Source organism: Ursus maritimus, unplaced genomic scaffold (genome assembly GCF_017311325.1).
Source record: "Ursus maritimus isolate PB19 unplaced genomic scaffold, ASM1731132v1 scaffold_26, whole genome shotgun sequence".
Taxonomy (NCBI): domain Eukaryota; kingdom Metazoa; phylum Chordata; class Mammalia; order Carnivora; family Ursidae; genus Ursus; species Ursus maritimus.
In genome coordinates this window covers 18,765,327-18,791,084 of record NW_024425119.1, presented here as the reverse complement: position 1 = coordinate 18,791,084, position 25,758 = coordinate 18,765,327, and the positions used below count along the sequence as shown (strand labels likewise).

Sequence of the window (25,758 nt, the reverse complement as noted above, 5' to 3'; positions counted from 1 at the left end):
GGAACCACCAATGGAAGAGCTGTATAGGGCAAGGTGTAGGGGGAAGTGAGGCAGAGCTCCTGTGGTCCCTCTGAATGTATCACTCTCCTGGCACCTTGATGTGTTCATCAACCTGGAAACTCTCTGAATCCCATTGTTTCATGAGGTTTCATTATGCAGGTGTTTCTGGAGGCTGGAAAGTTCAAGATTAAGATTTAGTGTCGGGTGAGAGTCTACTTCCTCTTTTCTAGGCAGTTCTCTTGTTATGTCCTCACATGACAGAAGGGCAAAGGAATTCTCTAGGTACATTTAAAAGGGCATTAACACCATTCTTGAGGGCTCCATCCTTGTGACATAATCACTCCCCAAAGACCCCACCACCCATACCATCTCATTGGGGATTGGGATTTCAACATGTGAATTTTGTTTATTGAATTTAGTTCATTGCAGTAAGCATGTGTGATTAAATCATTGGCCATTGGTGATTAACTTAGTCTCCAACTCTTCTGTCCCTACCCACACCAGAGATCAGAGGGTGGGGCTGAAAGTTCCTCTGGAAACCAGCCCCACCTGAGCTATCTAGAGGCCCACCAAAGGTCACCCCACTTGCATAAACTCAGGTATGGGTGAAAGGGCCTTATTATGGTACGAAAGACACTCCTCTCATCCCTACCTATTGGGAAATTCCAAGAGTTTTACAAACCTCCGTGCCAGGGACCTGGACAAAGACTAAGTATATATTTCTTTTGTCTTTTTTTTTTTTATTATTATGATATGTTAGTCACCATACAGTACATTATTAGTTTTTGATGTAGTGTTCCATGATTCATTGTTTGTGTATAACACCCAGTGTTCCATGCAATATGTGCCCTCCTTAATACCCATGACCAGGCTAGCCCATCCCCCCAACCCCCTCCCCTGTAAAGCCCTCAGTTTGTTTGCCAGAGTCCATAGTCTCTTGTGGTTCATTTCCCCTTCTGTTTACCCCCCCTTCATTATTCCCTTCCTTCTCCTACCAATCTCCCTGCTATTCCTTATGTTCCACGAATGAGTGAAACCATTCGATAATTGTTTTTCTCTGCTTGACTTATTTCACTTAGCATAATCTCCTCCAGTCCCGTCCATGTTGCTGTAAATGTTGTGTAATCATTCTTTCTGATGGCTGAGTAATGTTTCATTGTATATAGGGACCACATCTTCTTTATCCCTTCATCTGTTGAAGGGCATCTCGATTCCTTTCACAGTTTGGCTATGTGGACAATGCTGCTATGAACATTGGGGCACATATGGCCCTTCTTACTATGTCTGTATCTTTGGGGTAAATACCCAGTAGTGCAATTGCTGGATCATAGGGTAGCTCTATTTTTAACTTTTTGAGGGACCTCCACACTGTTTTCCAAAGTGGCTGTACCAACTTGCATTCCCACCAACAGTGTTAGAGGGTTCCCCTTTCTCCACATCCTCTCCCTAGTAGATGTACTATTACACATTTACATTGTGTGTAGAAGTCTATTCGTTTTCATTATGGTAAAGTATTCTATTTTATGAAAGTATTAAAACTTATTTACTTATCCTTTATATTTTTAAGGGACATAGAGGTTGTGTCCAGTATGCAGAATAATGCCTGATGAACATTCTTTACTTGCATTTTTGATAGTCCTATATCCATTAGTAGAACTCATGGGTCACAGGGTGTTCTTGTGTTCAAACTGTATAGGTATTACCAAATGGCTTTTCAAAATGTTTGCACCAATGTATAGTCTCAATGGTGGTGAATGAGACTCCCAATTGACACATATCTACATCAACACTTAGTATTATTATTATTTTTTTTTAATTTAGCAGTCTGGTAGGTATATAGTATCATGCCATTAATTCTTATTACTCTGATATATAATTAAATTGAGGGTCTTTTCATATATTTTAGGCCTCTTTTATGGTATTTCTTGACCATTTTTCTGTTAGTTGTCTACCATTTTCTTATTGATTTTCTAGAGTTCTTTATATATTCTGGATATCATGGATATGAAATCTTGTTTGGATGTATGTATTACAAATGCTGTCACTCTTTCTGGGGCTTGCCTCTCACTCTCTAACAGGTGTCTTTTGATGAACAAAGTAGCAGTCCAATTTATTGACTTGTTTTATATTTGTGGTTTTCTCCTATTTAAAAAATGTCAAATATTCTAAATCCATGATGATTTTCACCATTCTACTTCTGAAAACTATCATTTCATTATCCAGCTTTAAATTTATAGCCCATCTCATTAAAATTTTTGCTATACAAGTATTTGTCTGATCCACTACCCATTATTAAAAAAAAAAAAAAAACCCTTACCTTTTGCAATAAATGTTATTTTTAATCCTAAAACAAGAGATCGTAGGGGCACATGAGTGGTTTAATCAGTTGAGCATTTGACTTTGATATTGGCTCAGGTCATGATCTCAGGGTCATGAGATCAAGACCAGCAAAGGACTCCACGCTGAGAATGGATTCTGTAGTCAAGCTGTAGTCAAGTAACTGACAAACTTGTTGAACAGGATCGAACAAAGTAATGTTTCTGGACGCTGCCGGGTGGGTTGATATCCAGCTCTAATTAATTTAAGATTCCCTCTCTCCCTCTCTCTCTGCCCCTCCCCTGCCTCCTGCTGGCATGCGTGCAGCCGTGTACTGTCTTAAACAAAAAACCAAACCAAACATGAGATTGTATATGGTAGCTTTATTTCTAAATCACTTTCCCTTCTAATCTTTTTATGTATTTGTGTATTCCTCATATAAATATCACATAGTCTTAATTACCATAGTTTGTTGTAATAACTCTTAATAGCTGGTTGTATAAGTATTTCAGCTTCATTCCTTGTCCTCAAGATCATTTTGGAAAAACTTGGCTTTCAATTTTACATGTTAAAGCTTTTCATCATATTCCATATTTATCTTATGTTTTTTGTTCTATTTATCATTTTGTTGCTGTTGTTTCCTTTTTTTTTTTAAGATTTTATGTTTTTATTTGAGAGACAGAGGAAAAGAAAGAGAGAGGAGGAGCAGTGGGAGAGGGACAAGCAGACTCCACGCTGAGCACGAACCTGGATGTGGGGCTCCATCTCACGACCCTGATGTCATGACCTGAGCCAAAACCAAGAGTCAGACACTTAACTGAGGCCACCCAGGCGCCCCTATTCCCTGTGTTTTAGCCAAATACATTTTACAGACTTGTCCTAGTGAACTAAACCTCTAATCTGTTGTGTTAAACCTGATATTAGATTTGTCCTTCGAGTTTTTAAAAAACCTACCATTCACATTTGATTCTTTTAAAAAAAATGAATCCCAACTTGTTTAGTAAAATTCTCTATCTTTTCAATTTTTCTTGAATATGCTACTCACAATTATAGTCCATGTCTTGATAACTCCAGTAAGTCATGTTATTACGATGATATCTTTTGCCGGGGAGGGCCCACTATTATCTGTAGACAGAGAGAGTGGGAACAGGGCACCTTCGTCCATTTGGGACTCACCTGAAACACACAGTTAGGTTGCAGTTTTTACAAAGTGTTCTCTTCTTCGTAGGTCCCCACCAAGAGTTTCAACTTGGCTGTCCTAAACAATTGTTTCTTCACTCATCACTGAAAGAATACTGTAAATTTTCTTGTGCTTTAAAAAAAACTACCAGTGATCATGCTTCCTTCTCTGCACTTCCTTTCTTACTAGGATCTTTTCCCTTCAAATCCTAGGCATCCTAGAATTCCTTTTATCTTCACCCTCTGGAACACTGGAAAATTGTAGAAAACTCTAACGGCTTCTCTCTATTTTAGTGGCAGCCCTCTGTTACAATTCCTGACATTTTATGAAGTCAGGAGTTGGCAAATGCCCTGAAGAAAAGATACGTACGGCTTGCAGCCTTATCTCTTCACCATTTTGTGCTTTGTGGTTTCCTTCTCTCTGAGATCACATATATATCATAAATATCATGGTATATGATATACGTGTCTTGTTTTTTGAGTTGTTCTTGGCAGGAACGTTGTTCTGCTATAAAACAACTCTGTTGTAACTGAAAGTGGAAGTTGTTATCTGGAAGATATTTGATATCGATAAATGAAGTGAATAAACAAAAATAACTTAGCTGAGTGATATTCTTACATGAAATTATGGGAAAGAACTTACACGTTCCTTTCTGTCCTATCTCTGCAGAATTATAAAAAAGAGGTAGTAGTTACTAGAGTATGGGAAGTATTCTTCCAGCACTTAGAAAGAGCATAAAAATACTTCCCCAAAACACAAACCATTGAGCTTTCATTTCAGTCCTCTTTAAAATTCTCGTATGGATTATAAATTGTTTTCCTGCTCTTATAAAAGGTAAGGCCTAGAATTCAGCATTAGTTCACTAAGAACAGGCTACGTCACAGAGAACTCTTTGCTTTTTAATAGCCTGACCCCACAGTTAGAAAATAGAAGTCCTATGGTAATGCTATAGCCTTAGAATATCCAGATTGAATCAAAACAATTCTCATAATGACTTTTTGGACATGTATGATATAATTAACTATAAATAATTTGTCCTGATTGAATTCTAGCCAGAGTGTGGATTAATAGAGCTGGATATCAACCCACCCGGCAGCGTCCAGAAACATTACTTTGTTCGATCCTGTTCAACAAGTTTGTCAGTTACTTGACTACAGCTTAGAAGGCGTGTTCGCGACATTTTTCAGTGATATGAAACTTAGAAATCTGGTTCATTCAGGATGCAAAAATCAGGATTCTAAAAGTTTTCTAAAGAATGTAAACAGCAAGACATAAATTTACTAAGAATAGAAATAAACATGTGAACCTACATTTAAAAAATAATTGAGTACGTGTAAAATGAATATTTTTATAAGAATGAGCATTACATTTTTATTAGAAAAATAATTTGGAACGCACTGGTGTCATAGTAATGTAAGACCGGGACCATGAGAGTTCTATGTCAAATTTGCCTGACTTCACCTGCCCTGATGTAGATATCAGGTTTTAATAGAAACACTAGCAAAGTGTGAAACATCTAGAGAAGAATGACTGGGATTGTGGTCAGGAATCACTGAGAGATTTGGGACTTTCACGCTCAGAGACAATTTGGAATTATAAATCCTATTCTCCCATCTGACAGTGTTTCTATATGAAAATTGAGAGAAGATAGAACTGTGAGAAAGGAAATAGACTTAAAAAGAGCCAAATGTGACAGGAAAATGAGTTTCTAGAATGCATATTTTAACTTGCTGTAAGGCAAACTTTTTACTAAATACCGACGTTGAGAACTGAATGGGCTAACTTGTGATGGTAAGCATTTATTTCTTCATTGCTAATTCACTTACAATTCGATAGCTACTGAATGCTTATGCTGTGTCAACATTGTAAAATATTAGAGAAAAGAATAACCAGAAATTCTACCTTCTCCCCACGAGCTCATCACTTAGTAGGAATGGAGTGGGTATGGGAGATAAAATGATAGATGGAAAAGTAATTATAATAGAATGTAAAAGATGCTATGGTAATTGTTTTCAGCAGGCCATATGAGTGGATAGAATTACCAATTCTATCCCAGGAAGAAGGAAATATCTAGGAAAGCTTCATTACAATAAAAAAAATATTAGCTAAGACTGGCTAGCTTTTTTCTTTGTGAAGTTCTGTAACAAAAGCTTTGCACACCTTATCTGGTCTAATCTTCAAGACCATTCTGTATTCTATTACTTTTCTCAGTAGATTAGGAAACTGATGTGCAGTAAGGCTGTGTAACTTTGCCATGGTTACCCACCTAGTAAGTGGTAGACTCAAATCACAAATCGAGGAAATTTCATTCCAAGAACAATATTCTCTTTTTTCCTATCTATTTTAACGTCTATATATTTGATATGCGGAACTTTATAAATCAAGTTGATAATGACCTCACAGATTACTAAAGAATGTTCTGAGTATATATTACATTTTATTATAGTTCGTCAACCCTTTAATAGTGGTATGTTTATCAGTTTATCTCCCCAACTTGAGTATAAATGTGTTTTTTTTTCCTTAAGTTTTCATTTTAATTCCAGTTAGTTAACACACAGTGTTATATTAGTTTCAGGTATATAATATAGTAATTCAATACTTTCATACACCACCCTGACTCATCATAAATTCACTCCTTAAACCCCATCACCTATTTAACCCATCCCCACACACCTCCCCTCTGGTAACCATCAGTATGTTCTCTAGAGTTAAGAATCTCTTTCTTGTTTAGCCTCTCTCACTTTTTCCCCCTGTGCTCATTTGTTTTGTTTCTTAAATTTCACATATGAGTGAAATCATATGGTATTTGTCTTTCTCTGACTGACTTATTTCACTTAGCATAATACTCTCTAGATCCATCCATGTTGTTGCAAATGGCAAGATTTCATTCTTTTTTATGACTGAATAATAGTCCATTATTTATATATACCACCTCTTCTTTATCCATTCATCAATTGATGGACATTTTCATACCTTGGCTATCATAGATAATGCTGCTACACACATCAGGGAGCACGTATCCCTTTGAATGAGTGTTCTTTGGGTAAATACCCAGTAGTGCAATTGCTGAATCATAAGGTAATTCTATTTTTAACATCTTGATGAATCTCAGGGGCAATATTCTTAACCAATGTTTTCCAAACTTTGTCACAACCAATTTGTGAGCTATATTATATTATACATGGTAAGGAGAAATATTTTTAATGAACTCTTGCTTTAGCTATACAAGTGTAACGGTGTCTGTATGTGTGCACATGCACGCTAAGTTACAATATAAAATGCATTTCTTATAGTCGTACATTAGGAATCTACGGCTATGTAACAAATGACTCGAAAATGTAGTGGATTCAGATAGCAGTATTCATTTATTATCTTCCAGTTTCTGTAAGTCAGAAATCAAGGCATGGCTTAGCTGGGTTCCCCGACTCTGGGTCTCTCACAAGACTTCTGTTCTCTTCAGTCTTCACTGGAGGTATTTGTGTCCCAGTTCACTCACCTGGTTGTTGGCAGGATTCAGTTTCTTCTAGGCTGTTGGACTGAAGCCTTAGTTCTTGACGCATGGTTGGCAGGAGGCTTCCAGCTTCTTGCTCCATCGGCCTCTCCACAGAGCACCTCCCAACATGGCATCTTGCTTCACAGAGCCAGCGACAGAATAAGGCAACGGAGAGCTTCGGCACAACGGAGCTTGCAAGATGGGAGTCACAGTCTTCTGAAAACTAATCACAGGAGTGACATCCTACAACTGTTGTCCTATTTGATTTGCAAGAAGGCGGTTACTGGGTCCAGCCCACATTCAGGGCACAGGATTCCACACAGGCAGGAATTCCAGGAGGAGGGTATCATTGAAAGTCTTGCCAGAAGTTGACTAACAAACAGGCTCTAGTCAGTAAGTACTATATACCCCGTTTCCCTTGACTTGTATAACTCAAGAAGCTATGTGGAAGTCATTTGAGGAGGGACGGTCAAAGGTTAGCATGGAGAAGCTTCACTATCCTCTTCCTCTACACTCTTAAAATCTGGGTCCTTTCCCCACAGCTTTGGTAACGATCACTGACATTTCTAACATGGAATAACAGTCTGTACAACACGGTAGGTACTGTTCTCAATGTCCCACAAATATCATAGCTCCTTTAATCTTTTGTAAGCACCCTATGGCTTAGGTATTATGATGATCTTCATCTTGTGACACACAGAGCGGGCACAGAGTTACTGAGTAGAGAGATGGGGCTAGAACTTAATAAGCAGCTGGTACCAGGGAAAAGGCTCTTCTCTTACTTACTATATATATATTAGGAGGTGTCCCACTGAATCTCCTAAAAGCTGAGCCCACTGCCTCTCCTCCCTCTCCTTTTACCTTTCTGCCATATTTCTTCTGCAGACAAGCCAACATTTCTTGGCATTGTCATTTCTCTTGGCTTTCAGAACACTGCAAGATCATAACTATAGATCGGACTATTCCTTCCACGGATACCAAATCGTGACTGAATCATTGCGTGTATGTGGTCTGTCTCCTCTATTAGATTTTAAGCCATTTACAGGTTGGCATCAGTTAAAATAAGCCGCGGAGTCGGTAGAGTGAGTGCATAATAATAATTGGTTGACTAACTTTAGAAACATTCAATTTACACTGAACGTAGGATTGAGCTTATGTGTATTCACTCAACAAACAGGTTAAGCAGCTACTCTGTGTCAGGTACTGTTCTAAGTGCCGGGTAAAGAGTACAGAACAAACGAGACAAAACTCAGCTCTCGTGGAACTTACATTCCCCTCAGATGAGTTTAAGATCAGTGAATGCAAACCAAGAAATGGATTCTGACTAGCTCACCGAAATGTACATCCAAACGCTAGGAAGCAATAAACACACAAATCACCAAAGATACGGTTGTCAGAGTAAATTGGGGCAGAATCTTGTCGTCCTTACATTTAAAGTCATAAAATCCTTCCCCAGTAAAGTACTGCACCTCTATGCAACATTCAAAAATGTTCCAGACATTGATAGAACAGACACCAAAAAGGAAACTGAAAGGCCTCTCATTTTATCCTTGGCTAAAAATGCTTCTATTGCTGACCTTTCCAAGGACTAAAAGATAGAGCTTAATGTCATAATTTCCTTTCCAGAAGAATTCAGAGCCTGTTTTCGTATTCAGCTTCTCACTTTCTCAGCTTTCCCGACTTTCCCCGACACTATTCTCACATGCAATACTTAGCATCTGGACAATCCATGTTTTCCCTTGCCAACGCTCCCCCCCCAAACCCCCCCTTTTTTTATTTCACTAACTCTTAAGGCCACCCTGTTGCCTCACTCAGCTACTCTCAGTTTCAACCACCACAGCACATTCTGGAATTATCTCATTATAATAGTCCAGAAATATGCCATAAATTAGAATTCTATTGTGGTCTAATAATTAGCTGCCACCGTGGAAAGAATTTCACACCAGATGAGGGAAGGCGTTTTGATCCTGCCAGGGGGCCTGCTTTCTTATTCATTTGCAAATTTCCCAGCTTTACAGAAAGGTGGTTCTGAATCCTACAAAGTCTGGTCTGCACAGCTAACTGGGGTCATCATGAGGCTGCAATTAACTTCAAGTGGTTTGTTTCTTATCGTAATCCTTGCCAAGTAATACTTCTGGGACAGGAAAAGTACCATGTTACCCAGTTCCTTTTTCAGTTGGAAAAGAGTCTATGTTGCCACCCACCAACTGCTTTGTGAGCCTGGCTTTGACGAAGCCTGCAAGTTTTTCAAATGAAATTTACTCCCAAAGATGCAGAGATCCGTGTCCTGTTTTGGATGACAAATGCTTCCTTAGGCACTGGCGAGGTCAGAGCAGAGACAGTCATTGTTGTTTAGTTGTGTTTTTTTGTTTTTTTTTTTTAATTTTCCAGCCATTCAAGGACTTGGATAAATTACCAGGGAGAGGAACATTTAAATGAGAGCTGCCCTCACTCTAGAGCAATGAACAAAACGCCGCACTGTGCATATGTGGGAAAAAAAGCAAATGATGAGATCTCCTTTTCAAGATACACACGCACACAAAGATCGGCAGCATTTGAAATAGTAAAAAAGATATTAGATATTAGATACTAGAATTATTTTTAGATATATCTGCTCTTTTTTTATGTTTACATTCGGTGACTTTGTCATAGGTGGATATTTCTCTATGAAGGCAGATTTATATTTAACATTTTAATGTTAAAATTTTCTAATTTGAGGACTTTATTAAGTATTGAATCTACACTCCCATGATGTTTGCAAGTTGTCAAATATGTTTTAGTTATCTCAAGTTCATTCAAATTCAGTCAATATTATAAATTACAAACATATCTGTACAGATATAAAACCCGTTGCTAATGTGTATATATTTTTATACACTATTTTATTCCCAAGAATAAAAAAAACTATGTTGAAAGCATAGATGAAGTTAATGAGAAGCCATGGTTTAGTCTGTTATAACCACTTTTCCTAACCCTTAAAATCTCTTCACCTACAATTTAGACAAGTTAACTCCACTGAAAAGGAAGACCTGGAACTACTATAGGACTTACCATCTGGCATTATAAAAGGAAGCACAAAGATTTTGATGGAGTATTATAAAAATATTTTCCCATTCATTTGGCTCAAAATACCATACGCTTTTGAAAGATGCATAATAAAAAATGGATTTTATGAATTTACATAAACATATGTTCTTTGGCCATCTCTATTAGACATTTATTTCAAATATATATCAGAGCATATGCAAATAAATGTGGTCCAGGTTCTTTGATGATAGCAACTCAATCTGAACTCTCTTCCCTTTGGAGTTTCCATGTCATTAGTTTTCTTTGTGTTCAGTGCTGCTCCGTGAGGCTCCTCCTTGGACAATCTCCCACCTTTTTTCTTAACAAAAGTAGGCAATGCCTTCCAGAAGAGAGATTTATGGTCTAGACGTTTCTGGATTTCTATGATTACAGGAATCTTCCCCTCTTTTTCTCAGGGTTCCACTGTTAGTGGTGTCCAGACAGCATAGTATTAAGAGAAACCAGGGAAGAGAAAATGTTTCTGGATTGGCTTCAATTTCAATTGGCAATTTTCTTTGATTTCATTTTTCCTTTTACCTATTGGTTTTTTGTACATTTCAGATTGGAATTGTTGCTTCCCTAACATTAAAAGTCTTTCTATATATAAAGAAAACTGAAACAAGAGGCTAAGGAAGCTGTCACAGCTCAAAAACCAACCCACAATGAACTAGCCAGCTGCCTGAGGAGGACCTCACCATGAGACAGTATCTGATGGCGTCATCACTACACAAAATCTTGGCTGAAGCTTTAATAGTTACACAGAGTGGATCAAGATTTGGAAGGACAGACTCATAGTAACCAAACCCCAAATAGATTGATTTATAAACAAAAGACCAATTAAATAATTTAGAGCAGGAATATTGAGAGAAAGGGTTGGTTTCCACACCCACCCCCTTATTTTGTCAAAATGAAGTTCCTGTATTTCTCTTTAAAAGTGATATAAGAACGTCTTTGTTACAGGCTGAATTGTGTCTCTCCCCACCTCCCAAATTCATATGTTAAAGTTCCAACCCTCCTATCTCGGAATATGACTGTATAGTATTTGGAGACTGTCTTTAAGAGGTAATTAAGTTAAAATGAGATCATTTCAGTGGGCACTAATCCAATATGACTGGTACCCTTTTAAGAAGAGAAAATTTGGACACAGATCACGTAAAGACAACAGGGAGAAAATAGCCATCTACAAGCCAAGAAGAGAGGACTTAAAAGAAACCAACAGCTGGCACCTCGATCTCAGGCTTCTGACCTCCAGAACTGTGAGAAAACAAATTTCTGTTGTTTAAGCCATTGGTCTGTGATAGTTTGTTATAGTAGTCCTAGCAAATGGATTCAACTGTGGGAGGAAAAGCCCAGAAATAAAAAAAAAAAAAAAAAAAAAAAAAAAAAAAAAAGACAAAGACAACAAAGAATACATAAAATTACCTAAATAAGCTGTGGTTATAATATTCAAGTATATCATTTTATATATTTTTTGGTGCATATATATGGCTGTTTTTAAAACAAAAATATAATTTTTACCAGATATAATATAAACTTACTTTTCCACTATTTCTATGTCTATAGAGTGCCTTTAAGGGCTAGATAATATTGCATCGTATGATCTTTATCTTCTATTATTTAACCAAGCCTCTGGCATTGAACAGTTAGGTTGTTTCCAACATTTTCACTCTTATATAAACAGTCTTTGGTTGAAAGCCTATTTCTACAACTTTATGACTATGTGGGTTTAGACAATTAGTGATAAATTTAGGGAAAAAGAAGTTCAATAAAAAGCTAGGACTATCAGTTCTGAAATATATGGATAAAATCATATAATTTCATTTAGGATTTTTCTCTTAGAAATATATTTTTTTTTTTTTGGCTGATGAAAATCTTTAGCACCATATTATGCATCTGGGTCATGTTGCCAAAGCCTGATTGCTTGCACATTATTTTAGGATTTATACCCTAGTTTGTATTTCAGAGTCCTCATCACTCAAAAATTTAAAACAGGCAGCTGATAAATTATTAATTCCATTTTTCAGTTTAGGCTTAATCTAAACATCTTCCTTGGGGCCAGCACTCTAATAATATATGAGCACTCATACAACTTAACCTTTACATTTAGGCAGGGATCACACGCATCTACTTTGACATAAATTAAATATGTTCAGGTTCCTTTTCACATTAGCAAAAAGAAGACTGGCCAATAAAGGAGAGAATGAGAAATGAAGAAAAATTATTTGTATCTGCAGTACTCATTGATGTGCTTGTATTTAAAACTGTCATTACATTCTTAAGTAGCTTGAGCTTAGCTATTAGAAAATTGAATTTTTTTCATTTTACCTTATTTCACATTTTGGAGATTACTTGAAGTCTCATGGCATTTTGTCTCATTCTCCCAGAGCAAAATTATACTTTAGTTTTCTTTTTAGTACCTAGAAAGGGGGAGGGGGTAGCAGTATATTTTTGTGGTCTATGCAGAAGACATGAATAATTTATCTTTATTTTTCCCTTTTTTTGAGGATAAAGTAAATTTTCTTTAAATTCTAGCATAAACACACAGTGTTACCTTAGTGTCAGGTATACAATACAGTGATTCAACAATTCTATACGTTACTCAATGCTCATCATGGTAAGTGCGGTAAGTGTACTCTTAATTCCCCACCCACCTCCCCTCTCATAACCATCAATTTGTTCTCCATATAGAATAAAGTACGTTTTAATTAAGCAATAAAAATTTAAATCGTAATTCTGTAAAATAAGGCAATTTCAATGCTCATTCCACCCTACTCACAAGAGAAGCATTAGGAAGTATTTTTGACTTAAGGAATTAAACTGGAATTTACAAATATAAGTGGAAAGTACTCCATAATTTTTCCTTCTTGTTTAATAAAACTACAGTCTTATTTGAAAGGGATAAAAACAAGCGTTAGAGAGCTCACCTTCTCCGGCTATTTAGGAAGAGCGTGATGCTTGATGTTATGTTGAGAGCAAGGAATACCCTAAGAAGGGTGAATGTTTCCTCCCGGAAATTAAGTTTGAACGTCAGGTATCTACCGCAAGGTGAAATGTGGTAGGTGCTTATGACTTCAGCACCAGAGCTTTGACCTGGCTTGAAAAATCAGAGAAACAAATGCATAGCACAGAATTCTCTCCAACACATTTTGTACAAAAGATGGATATTTAATAGAGCGTATTTTGACTGATTTCTGGTTTCTACGTAAGAAAACATGCCATGTGAATCAGAGCAAGTTTCATATAGTCTAATGCACAGATTCAAGTTAATTACCTGGTCAGTAGGCGTCACTTACCACAAAGAGCTTTGCTTTGCTCCTGCCTGCTGAGTTGCACTAGGATTTTTAGTTTGCTCTTTCTAATCATGATAGATGCTCATTGTTTAAAAAATAAAAATAAAAATAAAAAGCAAACAGTTCAAAAATGGGAAGAAGAAAGTGAAAATCATGAAAATCCCACCACCTAGAGGTAACCTCTACTGACATACTGGGGAAAATCTCTCTATGCATAAATGTAAATACAGAAATAAGCATGTAATTTTATATGAATGTGATATAGCATAAGAGCTAAAAATATGGGCTTTGCAGGAGTACCCACTTCATAGGGTATTGTAAGAAATGAATGAATTAATAAACAAAGAATTGTCCCTGGAACATAGTAAATGCTCCAAAATATTTGCTATTATCATGTATAGATACATAGGGGGCTAGGGGACCAAGGGTCTTGGTGCTGGTCTCTCTCTCTCCCTCTCTCTCTCTACACACACACACACACGATTTAAATTGATTTGTTAACAAATATGAGTATGACTTGAGATAATATTTACTGAGTCAAAGGAGAAAAGTTTGGTAAGAAGAATCATCTACATACACATAGGTCAAGGTGTTAGCTTTTTTTTGGAGGATACATTGTTGGATGCTTATTCAATTAAAAAAAATACACACATTAAATGCAAAAAAAGAAAACTTTGCTGGCATGCTGGCTTCAGGGTCTGTGGTTTTAATCTACCGCTACACTGTCAATGGTAATTATGATGCTAATCAATAAAACTGATAGTTACAATCATTAATAGGTAATCGTACTTGCTACCTTACCCTGCAGGAGGCACTGTCCAAGCACATCACATGTATTAACTAATTCAATCCTCACAAGAACCCCATGAAATGGAAATTATTATCTCCACATTAAAAATGAGGAAACTCTAGCATGATAGCATGAAGAGCTTTGCAGACCTTTCCCCATCGAAAATTATATAAACTGCAACCATTTAAAGTCTCTGGAAATGGTCCTAAAAGAATATAGAAAATGAATAAACATTTATTCCAGAAAATCTATAAAATTCTGCAAGAAAAACAAGAGTCTGCGGTATTTGAACCAAGTCCATTCCTTACCTCCCACCTCTCTTCCTGCTCAGCAAGGCAAAGACTCCATTTGATTGGTGCAGCCAAGAGCCCAGGGCTCCTCCCACTGGAGGGCTTTCTTCCACCCAGCTGCTTGTCCTTGAGGTTAAGTTCTAGGTGAGTGCCACGATGCACTGGGAATTGCCTTCTTCTGCCTAGCCCCTGCTCATGGACTGGAGACTCTGCTTTGAATTCAGTGTCACTGAGAATATTGGGTCCCTGTCAGCCTTGCTTGGGCCCATGAGGTGGTGGGTCCGTGCCAGAGGAGGGAAGTAGAGAAGACCTCAGGCTACTGCCCTTCCTCTGCCTATCACTCAGCAACTGAAATGAGCATGTCAATCAGAGAGAATTTTGCCATCGTCCCCACGGCCCAGATTCAGAGCCCTGGCTCAGAGATTTTGCCTTGGAGAGAAGTAGGCCATAAAACAGATAGCTCCTAATCTCTTCCCAAAGGAACTTTCTTCATTTGCAACAATCTGAAAATAAAATGAAGAAAACAATTCCATTTATAGTAACACCATAAGGAATAAAATACTTAGACCAAATTAAACAAAAGAAATGCAAATCTTACACTCTGAAAATGAAAAAAAAAGTTGAAAGGTTAAAGAATATCTAAATAAGTGGGGGGAAACATCCCATATTCATGAGTTGAAATACTTAATATTGTTATAATTTGGCAAAAGATTCGTAGATATAATACCAAAAGCATGATCAGAAATGGAAAGAAAGATAATTTGGATGTTATCAAAATGTAAAATGTTTGTGCTTCAAAAGACACCATCAAGAAAGTGAGAAAACAAAAAAACCTGTGGAACGGCAGAAAATACTTGCAAATCGTATATTTGATAAGGGACTTGTATACAGAATATATAAAGAACTCTTCTAATACAATAATAAAAAGACAAATAACCCAACTCAAAAATAAGCAAAGGATATGAATAGACACTTCAAGAAAGAGACACAAATGACCAATAAGCACCTGAAAAGATCCTCAGCATCATTAGTCACCAGGGAAATGCAAATCAGAACCACAGTGACAGACACCACTTCACACCCACAAAAAAGGCTAGAATCAAAGAATCAGAAAGTAACAAGTATGAGCAAGGACATGGAGAAACCAGAACCCTCATAGAATGTAAAACAATGTAGCCACTTTGGGAAACAGCCTGGAAGTTCCTTGAATGACTCCACACAGAGTTACCATGTGACCTGCAATTCTCCTAGGTATATGTTCAAAAGAAATAAAAACACACAAGAACTTTTTAAAAAAGATTTTATTTACTTATTTAATAGAGAGAGAGCACAAGCAGAGGGAGTGGCAGGCGGAGGGAGAGAGAGAAGCAGGCTGCCCGCTGAGCAGGGAGCCCGATCTGAGGCTCAATCCCAGGACCCTGGGATCATGACCTGAGCCATAGGCAGATGCTTAACCAACTGAGCCACCCAGGTGCCCCTGCAAAAACTTTTTATAGCAGCATTATTCGTGAGAGTAAAAAATGTTAATAACCCAAATGTCTATCAATGGATCAATGGATAAACAAATGCGATCTATCTATACAATGGAACATTATTCAGCCATAAGAAGGAATGAAGTACTGATAACTTGCTACAATTGGGATGAATCTTGAAGATTACGTTAAATGAAAGAAGCCAGTCACAAAAGGCCAGATATTACATGATTCCCTCATACAAAATGCCCAGAACAGACACATCCATAGAGACACAAAGTAGATCAGAAGTTGCTTGGGGCTGGGGAAAATTGGGGGGGTGGGTGGATGAATGATATCTAAAGGGCAGGAAGTTTCTTTCTGAGGGTGATGGAAATGTCATAAAGTTGACCGTAATGATCGTTGCACATATCTGTGAATATACTAAAAACCATTCAATTCTACACAAATGGGTGAATTTTATGATGTGATGGTTAGTTTTATGTATCAAATTGGGTAGGCATGGTACCCAGATATTTGGTCAAATATTATTCTGGATGTTTCTGTGAATGTATTTTTTAGATGAGATTAATTTAAATCAGTAGACTTTGAGTGAAGCAGGTTACCATCCATAGAGTGGGTGGATGTCATCCCATCAGCTGAAGGCCTTAAAAGAAAAAGACTGACCTCCCCAATCAAGAAGGAATTTTGGCAACAGACCGCCTTTGGACTTGACTTGCAACTCTTCCCGGGGTCTCCAGCCTCTTGGCCTACCCTGAAGATTCTGGACTTGCCCAACCTCCACAGTCCCATGAGCCAATTCTTGAAATAAATCTCTCTCCCTTTTTCTACACACACATCCTATTGTCGCTTTTTTTTTTTTTTTCTGGAGAAAACTAACTAATGCATACGATATATAAATTATATCTCAGTAAAGCTGTTTTAAAAAATGAGGACACTCAGGCAAAGGGAGGTTAATTAGCTATCCAGATCCCACAAAACAGAAAGCCTCTCTGTCTAGCACAACGGTGCCACACAGGGCGTTATCCGTGCCCTTGGTAACTGTGGGCCGGGTGTGGAGTGCTGCCGAGAAGCTTGAGCTAAGTCTAGGACGGCGGTAATGCTGCTGCTGAAATGGGGGTCTGCATCTGCAAAAGGGGCGCTGAATGAGAGGACTCAAGCTCTGCAGAAGGGATGAAAAATGTGTTTGGCGACTGGCATGACACAGACGTTAGGCTGTTAGGATGGACTGTGGCTGTATCTGGCCAGACTGGAAGAGAATTCACAGCATCTTAATCTCAGCCCTGACCTCTAGAAGCAATATTATCAAGGGCATTCTCCTCCTTTGGGCAGCATTCTCCTTTGGGTGGCATTCTCCTTTCTCATCGTGTGGCAGCTTTCTTACTACTTCCCTCACTGAAGTGATTTCTACAACAGAGGACAGAAAAAACACATAGTCCCATTGCAGTAAGAAAATACTACTCTAATGTGAGAACCATTCAGTTCCTTTATATTTTAACCATTTTGTAGAAATTACCCTTTCTAGCTTTTTTTGAAACAAGTGCACAGAATGTAATATTTTCATGCATCATCATTATGGTCAGAGTGATGGTAGGATTTCTCCAACAAGGCGAGAGATGCTCTCAGAGGCCATGGAGATATTTTAGGCTTGTTGCTTATACATTAAATGGCCCTGAAGCCTTTTGAGTGATGATGCCTGATTTCAAAAAAATAAATTTTCAAGATCTTAGTCCTTTCCATGGTTATACTTTCAGCTGTTATATTTTTGTTTTGACTGGGTCCTTCTGCTGTTGGGCACTGACAGATTAGAAACTTAACAGGTTATGATTTTGAGTAATGAACCTGAGCTTTGATACATGGCTTTTGCATCACTGACATTGTCCACCCAGGTGCCTTTGCCTTCCTCTTCCTGAATTCCTCTTGCATTTTTTGATAGAAGAGCCCTCCAGAATTTGCTTGTAGTTGTGCAGGATTGATCAGCTGATGTTTTCAGGTACAGCCTCACAAGGTAGCATCCCTTGTCACAGGCACTCCTGATCAGAGGCTAGTTTTAGACATATTTTATTGTTGGCCTCTTACAAGTATTTAGTCTTTGGGGGAACTCACTGACATTAACCAAATCCTTAAATGCCTGATTAAATTATTTCCTACATTTAGTTAATACATTTTACAGAATACTGCAGTGCACAAGATAATATGGTAGTCATGGGAGATACAATGCTCTCCTGAAATTCACGGAAAAGAGAGAAAGATACGTATGTATCTATGGAATATAACCGTATAGCAATCAGTACATTTGTGCTTGCTTTACAGTGCTCCCAGGATCAAGGTAAGTGAAAACCAAATAATTAATCAGAAAGTTTTCTGAGGTTCACTGAATCAGGAAAACATCATCTCTATAGTCTTCTGGGGCTCAGTTATCCAATATATATTTTTTTTTTTTTACTTATTTATTCATTTGCTCATTCATTTACTCAACATAGGCCACCATATGTTGATGTGCAGCTTGTATGACCTCCAAAGGTACTGGGACAAGGAAAAGTTAGGGACTGAAATTTGGCCTGTGCTCTGTTCTCCATGCTGGTTCCAGTCAGACGGCCACCCCTGAGCCAGGCACCTTATTCTGATACATCTCTCCAGAGAGAATGCCTTTTAAAAATCTACCTACTCGGACGTCAGTTTGTACCATCTACAGTCCTGTGCTTGAGCTTAGATAGAAGTACGTCTTACCCTTAAATGAGCTTGCTAGGTAGCAATACTTGAGATATTCTTTCTCTCCTTCATATGGTGTTGAATAAACTCTGATGTATCTGTCCTCGTGCAGCTTCCTTTTGTTCAGTATTCCTTATCAATTATCAAAAGATGGCCACTCCATGAACTCATTAATTTTAATAGGCTGCAGATAGATGACAATTTGTTTTATCTGAGTTCCATTCTACACTGATGTTTTAAGGTGATTTATACTCTTGGCTGAGCCTTCTGGGAGAGGTCATAATCAGTGACATTTCTAAATAATTTACTACTGGGGATCACTTCTCAGAAGGCATATGTACAATGTGGACTTCAACTTCAGAAGGACACATGGACCCAAATTCTGGAGTCCATTTGAGGCTGCTTGCTTCCTAGGCCTTGACAAATTATCACCCTTCACCCCAAATGCCCCATAAGAGGGGAAATTATAGCTTTTTGGCAACATCTCTGTTGAGTGACTGCTTAGCAGCTATAATAGTTCTTTTGTGGAAAATTTCACACTGAGAAGCAAATTGTTCCATCGTTTAAACACTCCCTTAGGATTTTGTCCCCCTTTAAATATGCCATGATCTACTTACTGTGTCTACCTATATTGGTCCTGGACCTATTTCATGGGCTACGTGCAGGGCAGGTCTAAGTGCAAATCATCTTGAAATGTCTCTAAGTCATTGAAGATTTTGAATATACCCTTCCATATATGCTTTCTCCCAAACTTTTTTTCTTTCAATAGATATTAAAATTAATAGGTAATTTAAAAAAATATTAGCTTTGGAGAATATTCCATTAAATCTTATGAATTAAATATACACATATTTCCTAAGAATAGTCATTTCAATAATTTGAACTATTAGTAAAGAAAAGTGAAAGGAGGGGCACCAGGTGGCTCAGTTGGTTAAGTGTCCTACTCTTGATTTTAGCTCAGGTCATGATCTCAGGGTGGTGAGATCAAGCCCCACATCAGGCTCTGTGCTGGGTGTGGAGCCTGCTTAAGATTCTCTCTCTCCCTCTCACTCCCTCTTTCAAAAAAAAAAAAAAAAAGTAAAAAAGTCAACAAGCTTCTAAGGCATTGAAATTATGACTATTTAAATTATAAAATTAGTTATATAAATTAGGTATACATGTATATGTAAGAAGTCATTCACTTGGTCACTATAAACAAAGGAATAAAAAATAATGCAAATTCTTGTACTGGATACCTATATAAAATACAAGGCTTAGATAGACAGTTAACACCATATCTGAAACTTTGTTTCTTCTCTGTTAGTTAGCAATTAATGTACACCCCTCAGAGAGAGAGAAAAGTTCTTTTTTTTTTTAATTCTCTAAGAAGATTTCTCAATTTCCATCACCGGAAAATTTTGTTTCTTTTATCTGTAGAACCGTATACATCTGTGCTTCTCATCTTATGATATTGCTGAGAGAATGACCCAAATCACATATTATCCTTCAAAATAATTACACAAAAAACAATGGTTGTGATTTGTATCAAACTACATACTTTTACTTTCATTGGTATAACACATTTAACACCTTGATGATACTACTGGGAACTCATGTAAACAGTATCTTGGCATATGGGGTAAATCTGCATAAAGTCGTTTGACTTTATTATCAACATTTCAGGGGCATCTGGGTGGTTCAGTCAGTTGAGAGTCTGCCTTCGGCTCAGGTCATGATCCCAGAGTCCTGAGATCAAGTCCCCTAACGGGAGTCCCTGCTCAGCAGGGAGCATGCTTCTCCCTCTCCCCCCTGCTTGTGCTCTCTCCCTCAAATAAATAAATAAAATCTTTAAAAAAAACATTTCATAGTCATACCAAATGGGATTCACACCAAGTCTTCTGTCTCATTACTTCTGTAGGTGAGCAGAACTTAGCAGCACGCTGGAGCTCCTCAGGAAGAAGAACCTTCTACACATGGCTCTATTCGACAATGAGAAGCATACTAGAAGAGAAGATGCAATTGTACTACTTTTCTTTGTAAAACCTTTCTTTTTGTTACAAAGATTGATTGTGTATTGCAAAAGAAGGAGGGAATATATTCTGGTTCTGAGTTCCAAAATAAAATATGAATTTTTTAGTTATTTGGTATCATTTGTTAAGATTGTTGTTAAATGACTATGTGCATAAGAAGATGTTGCAAATAAATTTGCCTGTGTAGTCACACTCCCAAGTGGAAAGTTACGCTTTTTTTTTTACTAAAACTTTGGCTCAACGTGTATAAATATTTGGAAATGTTCTTCTGTTGCACCTTTCAAGCCAAGATTGCAATCACCACCATACTAAAATAATTAATCACCAAAGCCTGTAAGGTTGCTAAAACCCTTTTGGAGAGCCAAAAGCCTTTCTCTGGGATATATTTATCGTTTAAATTCCCAAAGTCCCGGTTCCCACTTATAGTGCTCTGAGTATCACAGATCCAGTCGGTTCGTATCCAGCTACTCTGTGGTCTTGTAGCAGGAGCAAATAAATGGTGCCTTCATTAGTGTCACTGTACCTTTGGTCACTTAAAGCCTGTGGGAGATTGTTACCAGCTGTGTGGTGTTTCAGGGTCTAGTTCTTCTGTCACTGGAAGGAGGAATCAAATATTTCATGTTGGATGATGTGACATATTCTAGCAGATGCTGTCTTTTTCCTTCTGCAGATGCTTCTGATTTAATTCGTGTATTAGGATAAGCCTATATTTGCTGCTTTAATGGTGCGGATGTCAGAAATTCTTTCTGAAGTTAGGAGATGAAAGCCTGAAAGAATGGTTTTAATCTCTAGGTTTGTTTACCAGAGGAGGATATTATGAGAAAATACATTCTGTTCATCATCTTCACACCCTATATATTCTTGGGAAGTAGAATAAGAAAACACTCTCGGTCTTGCTAATACCCTAATTCTATTCTTAGATGTTAACAAGCAAGATGTGGAATATAAATGCCATGGCAGAACTGCTAACAAAAACAGGGTCAAGGTCCTTAATAGCAAATGAATGACTGGAACAAAGCTCCCTAAACCATGTTTATTCAACTCTGGAATCTTCCAACGTACAGACAGCACCTTCTTGCAGGGTCATCTGCAGCCCAGATGCTGAAGCAGTTAACATCTCAGCACATCTGCCCCTGGGAGTCTAGCAAATTCTCTGATATATGTGAGGCGTGAGTGACGTTGCTGTTCTCCACCTTAACAAATGGGGGGAAGGGGGAGAATATCTTTGGTTGCAAAATAAGATTTTTCTATGAGAAGAGGGGATGGAGACAGGACAGGGGGAAAGAAGTGAGTCATGCAAGGGACAGAAAAGTGATTGACAGCTGCTTACCCATCTCTCTGTCCAATCTATAGCTATGATTTAAAGGCAGAAGTGGGGCACCTGGGTGGCTCAGCTTGCTGAATGTCCAACTCTTGATCTCAGCTCAGGTCCTGGTCTCAGGGTCGTGAGTTCAAGCCCCACGCTGGGCTCCACGCTGGGCGTGAAGCCTATTTAAAAGATAAATAAATAAATAAATAAATAAATAAATAAATAAATAAGGCAGAATTGAACTGAATGTGCACAAGTAGATATAGATTGACTTTGTGGAATTAGATCCTGGCTCTACTACTTATTATCTGTGTAACCTTAGGAAAGTCACTCAACTCCACACAGCCCAAGGTTCCCCATTTCCATTCTGAAAATTTAGAAATACATATTTTAAAACCAATACATTCTAATTATAAAAAAAACACATATGAACACATAAATAAAATAAGAAAGTCCAGCAGTGTCCACAGACATATACATATGTAACACATTTCTAAGAGGTAATTACTGCTAAGATTGGTTATATCCTTTTGTCTCCTCATGTATAAGTTGGAAATAAAAATAAATGCACCATAGTATGAGTGAGAATAAAAAGGAGATAAAATACATAAAATGCTTAGAACATTGGGAAGTCTTATCTTTGTTTTCCTTTGCTCTCTGCTTCCTTCTTTCTAACTTTACTCATTTTACTTAATCTGATGCTTGCTCACATTCAGACCAATTTTTAAGCCCATAGTATTGTGCTAGTCAGATGGTGCCAAAAACAGCCCAGTATTTCCATGTCCTATTACCACATTTATTTCTAACCCATGGGTTTGTGGTTGATTTTTTGTTTGAGGGTCTGCAGGTTGGCTGGGCTTGGCTGTACCAGACTACAACTGGGTCACGTCTCAGACCTTATATCTCACTTATTGTGGACCCAGGCCAAGTGGTGACCACTATGGCAAGATGGGCATTTCCTCTCATGGGGGATGGCAGAAGATAAAGGGGGGCAAGGGAAAACATGTGATGCTGAATTTTGAGAAAGATAAAGATATATGACCAGATTTTTAAATAAGTTCTGTTGCATAGTGAAAGGGTGAAAGGTCCCCTCTCTTTTCCCCCCACGCTTCCCAAGAAAATGTTACGCACTCTATCTCACTGCTGTATGACGTGTGTTCCTGGATTTTCTTTAAGAGAGCAAATAGAAGTGCTAAGATCTATTCCAAGAACGTCAGTGAAGAACAGAAGCTGCTTGGGAAGACAAGCAGCCACTAAATTAAATATGAAAATGAGTCAGGTGGTATTAAGGATAACAGGGAGGTTTCTAATATGGGAGGATTGCCACTAAATAAAATAAGAGATAGAGGAGGAAGTGGGTATTGGGGGAAAGAGAGTGATTTAGGGCTGGCGGTAGGGATATAGTGGCCCCCAACAATGCAGAAATGAAGAGGGCAGGATGATAAGGAGACCTATGCTCATGAAGGGAGGAGGAAGCAGCTTGGATTGTTCAAACTAGACTTGGTTCTTTTTCTTTCCAACTTCAAAAAGAAAAAAAATAGGATGGGAGAATAAATGATATTATGTGCAGATGATCAAAAGGAGAGGATTAGATATTTTTTAAAAACTTGTATTGGGCCACCATGTCCCAATTTTAAGAACAGTGTAATCTGTTCTATCATTTTTATCCCATGCTAATAGAGCAATGAGCCAGGGAAAAGAGCCTAGCCTCTTTTACTAGCTGACTCCACGGCCACCATTATTCAAAAGGAAGTTTCTCAGTTGTGTGACCAAGACAGGAACTATGGCAATCTACCCCCCCTCCCCGCAAATTGTCAAAATAATGATTAAAAAAAAATCTAAGTATCTAACTTAAAATATGCCTTTCCCCCTATTTGACCACTTCATAATAGCCTGGAAAAGTCAGTTTCATCTTGGGATATTTTATGTAATGAATAGTCTATGAATATTTCAAAAGAGCCTACTTTGAATTGCATTGTTTTAGTAAATTGCAGATCTATGTTATAAACACACACACACACACACACGCACACACCCAGCTTGTCCTTAAATTTACAAAAAGGTAAAACTTAACTAATAAATTGGATATTAGACAGCTGCTCCCTTCCAGAATAACATTAGGTATACTTAAAAGAAATCTGAGGGGCACTTGGGTGGCTCCAACCCTTGAGCTCAGCTCAGGTCTCGATCTCAGGGTTGTGAGTTCAAGCTCTACACTGGGCTCCACGATGGGCATGGAATCTACTTAAAAAAAAATCTGAATCATTCTTGGTATTACAATTGGGTTTATTCTAGCTCAGTTGTCAATCTTCCATTGTATTATGAAGTCCTGCCTTATTTAAGATATTTCTTGTAGAATTATACATTTACTAGAGTTTTCTCTAATTCTCTCCTTTTCTTTTCGTCTCAGTTTCTCACATTTACTTAGGTAATCTTAATAACGGCAGTCAGGGTTAGCTTAAAAAAAAGATCTCTCACTGAAAAGGTAAAATAATCATTTGTTTTCTCTTTGTTTTCTATATACATCCATGGAAATGACCATATTGCTCATAAAAATGACCCAAAAGAAAATATTTCTTTTCTGGTTTAAAACTCTTTATAGGAGCATTTTTAAGTACATAGATTACAGTATGGGGAAAGCCAAGTGGCTCTCTCTAGGGTAGGAAAACTTAAATCTTACTCATTCTACTCATCTTATTTCCACTTAAAACAACGTTGTCAACCTAGTTGAAAGACAAATTTAAGATTCAGCATTATACAAAAAAAAAACAATTTTCAAAGGACTTATATCCCATTCCACTTTTTTTAGATGAAAGGAATTTCAGAGAAGGCTATGCACAGGGAGGGAAAGTCATAAATATTTCTCGGATTTAATTATTTCAAACCCAATTTTGCATTTTTACTTACAAAGAACACCTTTAAAACAGACCTGTACTCAATTTTCACCTAGAACGCTGGAGTTGCCATTTTTCATCAAATTAGAAGCTACTTTTAGGACTAATTTAGTATGTTTTGTAATCAATCAAGCAACTTTAGGGCTTACTATCAGTAGTAAGTATTTAACAATTATTCAGAAAGATGGTGTCTATTATTCCCAACAGCAGGAGGGAAAAATATAATCCATTAGTTCATCTTTAAATTAAGGTAAGCTGTTAGGCCAAAACTCTAAGTAAGTAGGCCTTGTGAGCATGCCTGATGAAAACAATTCATCATTTTGATTAGAAAAAGAATAGCATCATTTCAGGAACAAGACCGAGCTATTTCTTTTTCCACTGGCATTAATCAAGAACATTCAGTAATTTTTCTCCAGGGTATTTACCGTTATATACCTTCAGAGTTATGCTCAACAAAACATCCAGTATTACAAAATAAAGATAAAATACTCCCAGGTTTTTAGAGATCTTGAAGTATCAGAAATAGTAAATGATGCTTTATTTCTATAACGTTATAGCTTTTAAAAGGTCTCACATACATTATTTCATTTAACCCTTAAAAGGATCTCTTTCAGGTAAAATTATTATTACCCTCTGCTCAGAAAGGTGCACCATTTATCCAGATAATAACTAGCAGACCTTGTTTGATTCTAGGGCTCTGGATTGCAAAACCTGTTCTTGCTCTGATTTATCACTTTGCATTCCTGATTTTATGAACAGACTTTCCCATCAACCACAGTAGTAGTTTTTAAAAAGGTAGCCATAAAACAGGCTAATTTATACTTGGTAATTTTTTGTATCCTTAATGCTCAGTAACAAACAGCTGACCCATCATGAAGTCATATTTCTGTGATTTTTTAAAAAACCATGAAGGTTATTTTACTTGTATATAATTAAC

General features: G+C 37.5%; 1 long non-coding RNA gene across 1 annotated transcript; it reads right to left on the bottom strand.

Moving 5' to 3' along the window:
- Nucleotides 1–22,031, bottom strand: LOC103677805. The gene is made up of 8 exons (XR_572526.2): nt 21,949–22,031; nt 20,463–20,589; nt 14,444–14,928; nt 12,980–13,149; nt 12,381–12,472; nt 6,993–7,212; nt 3,362–3,492; nt 1–172 (listed from the first exon to the last, which is right to left on the bottom strand). It is a non-coding gene; the product is annotated as an uncharacterized LOC103677805 (long non-coding RNA).
- Between the last annotated feature and the right edge of the window lie 3,727 nt (nt 22,032–25,758).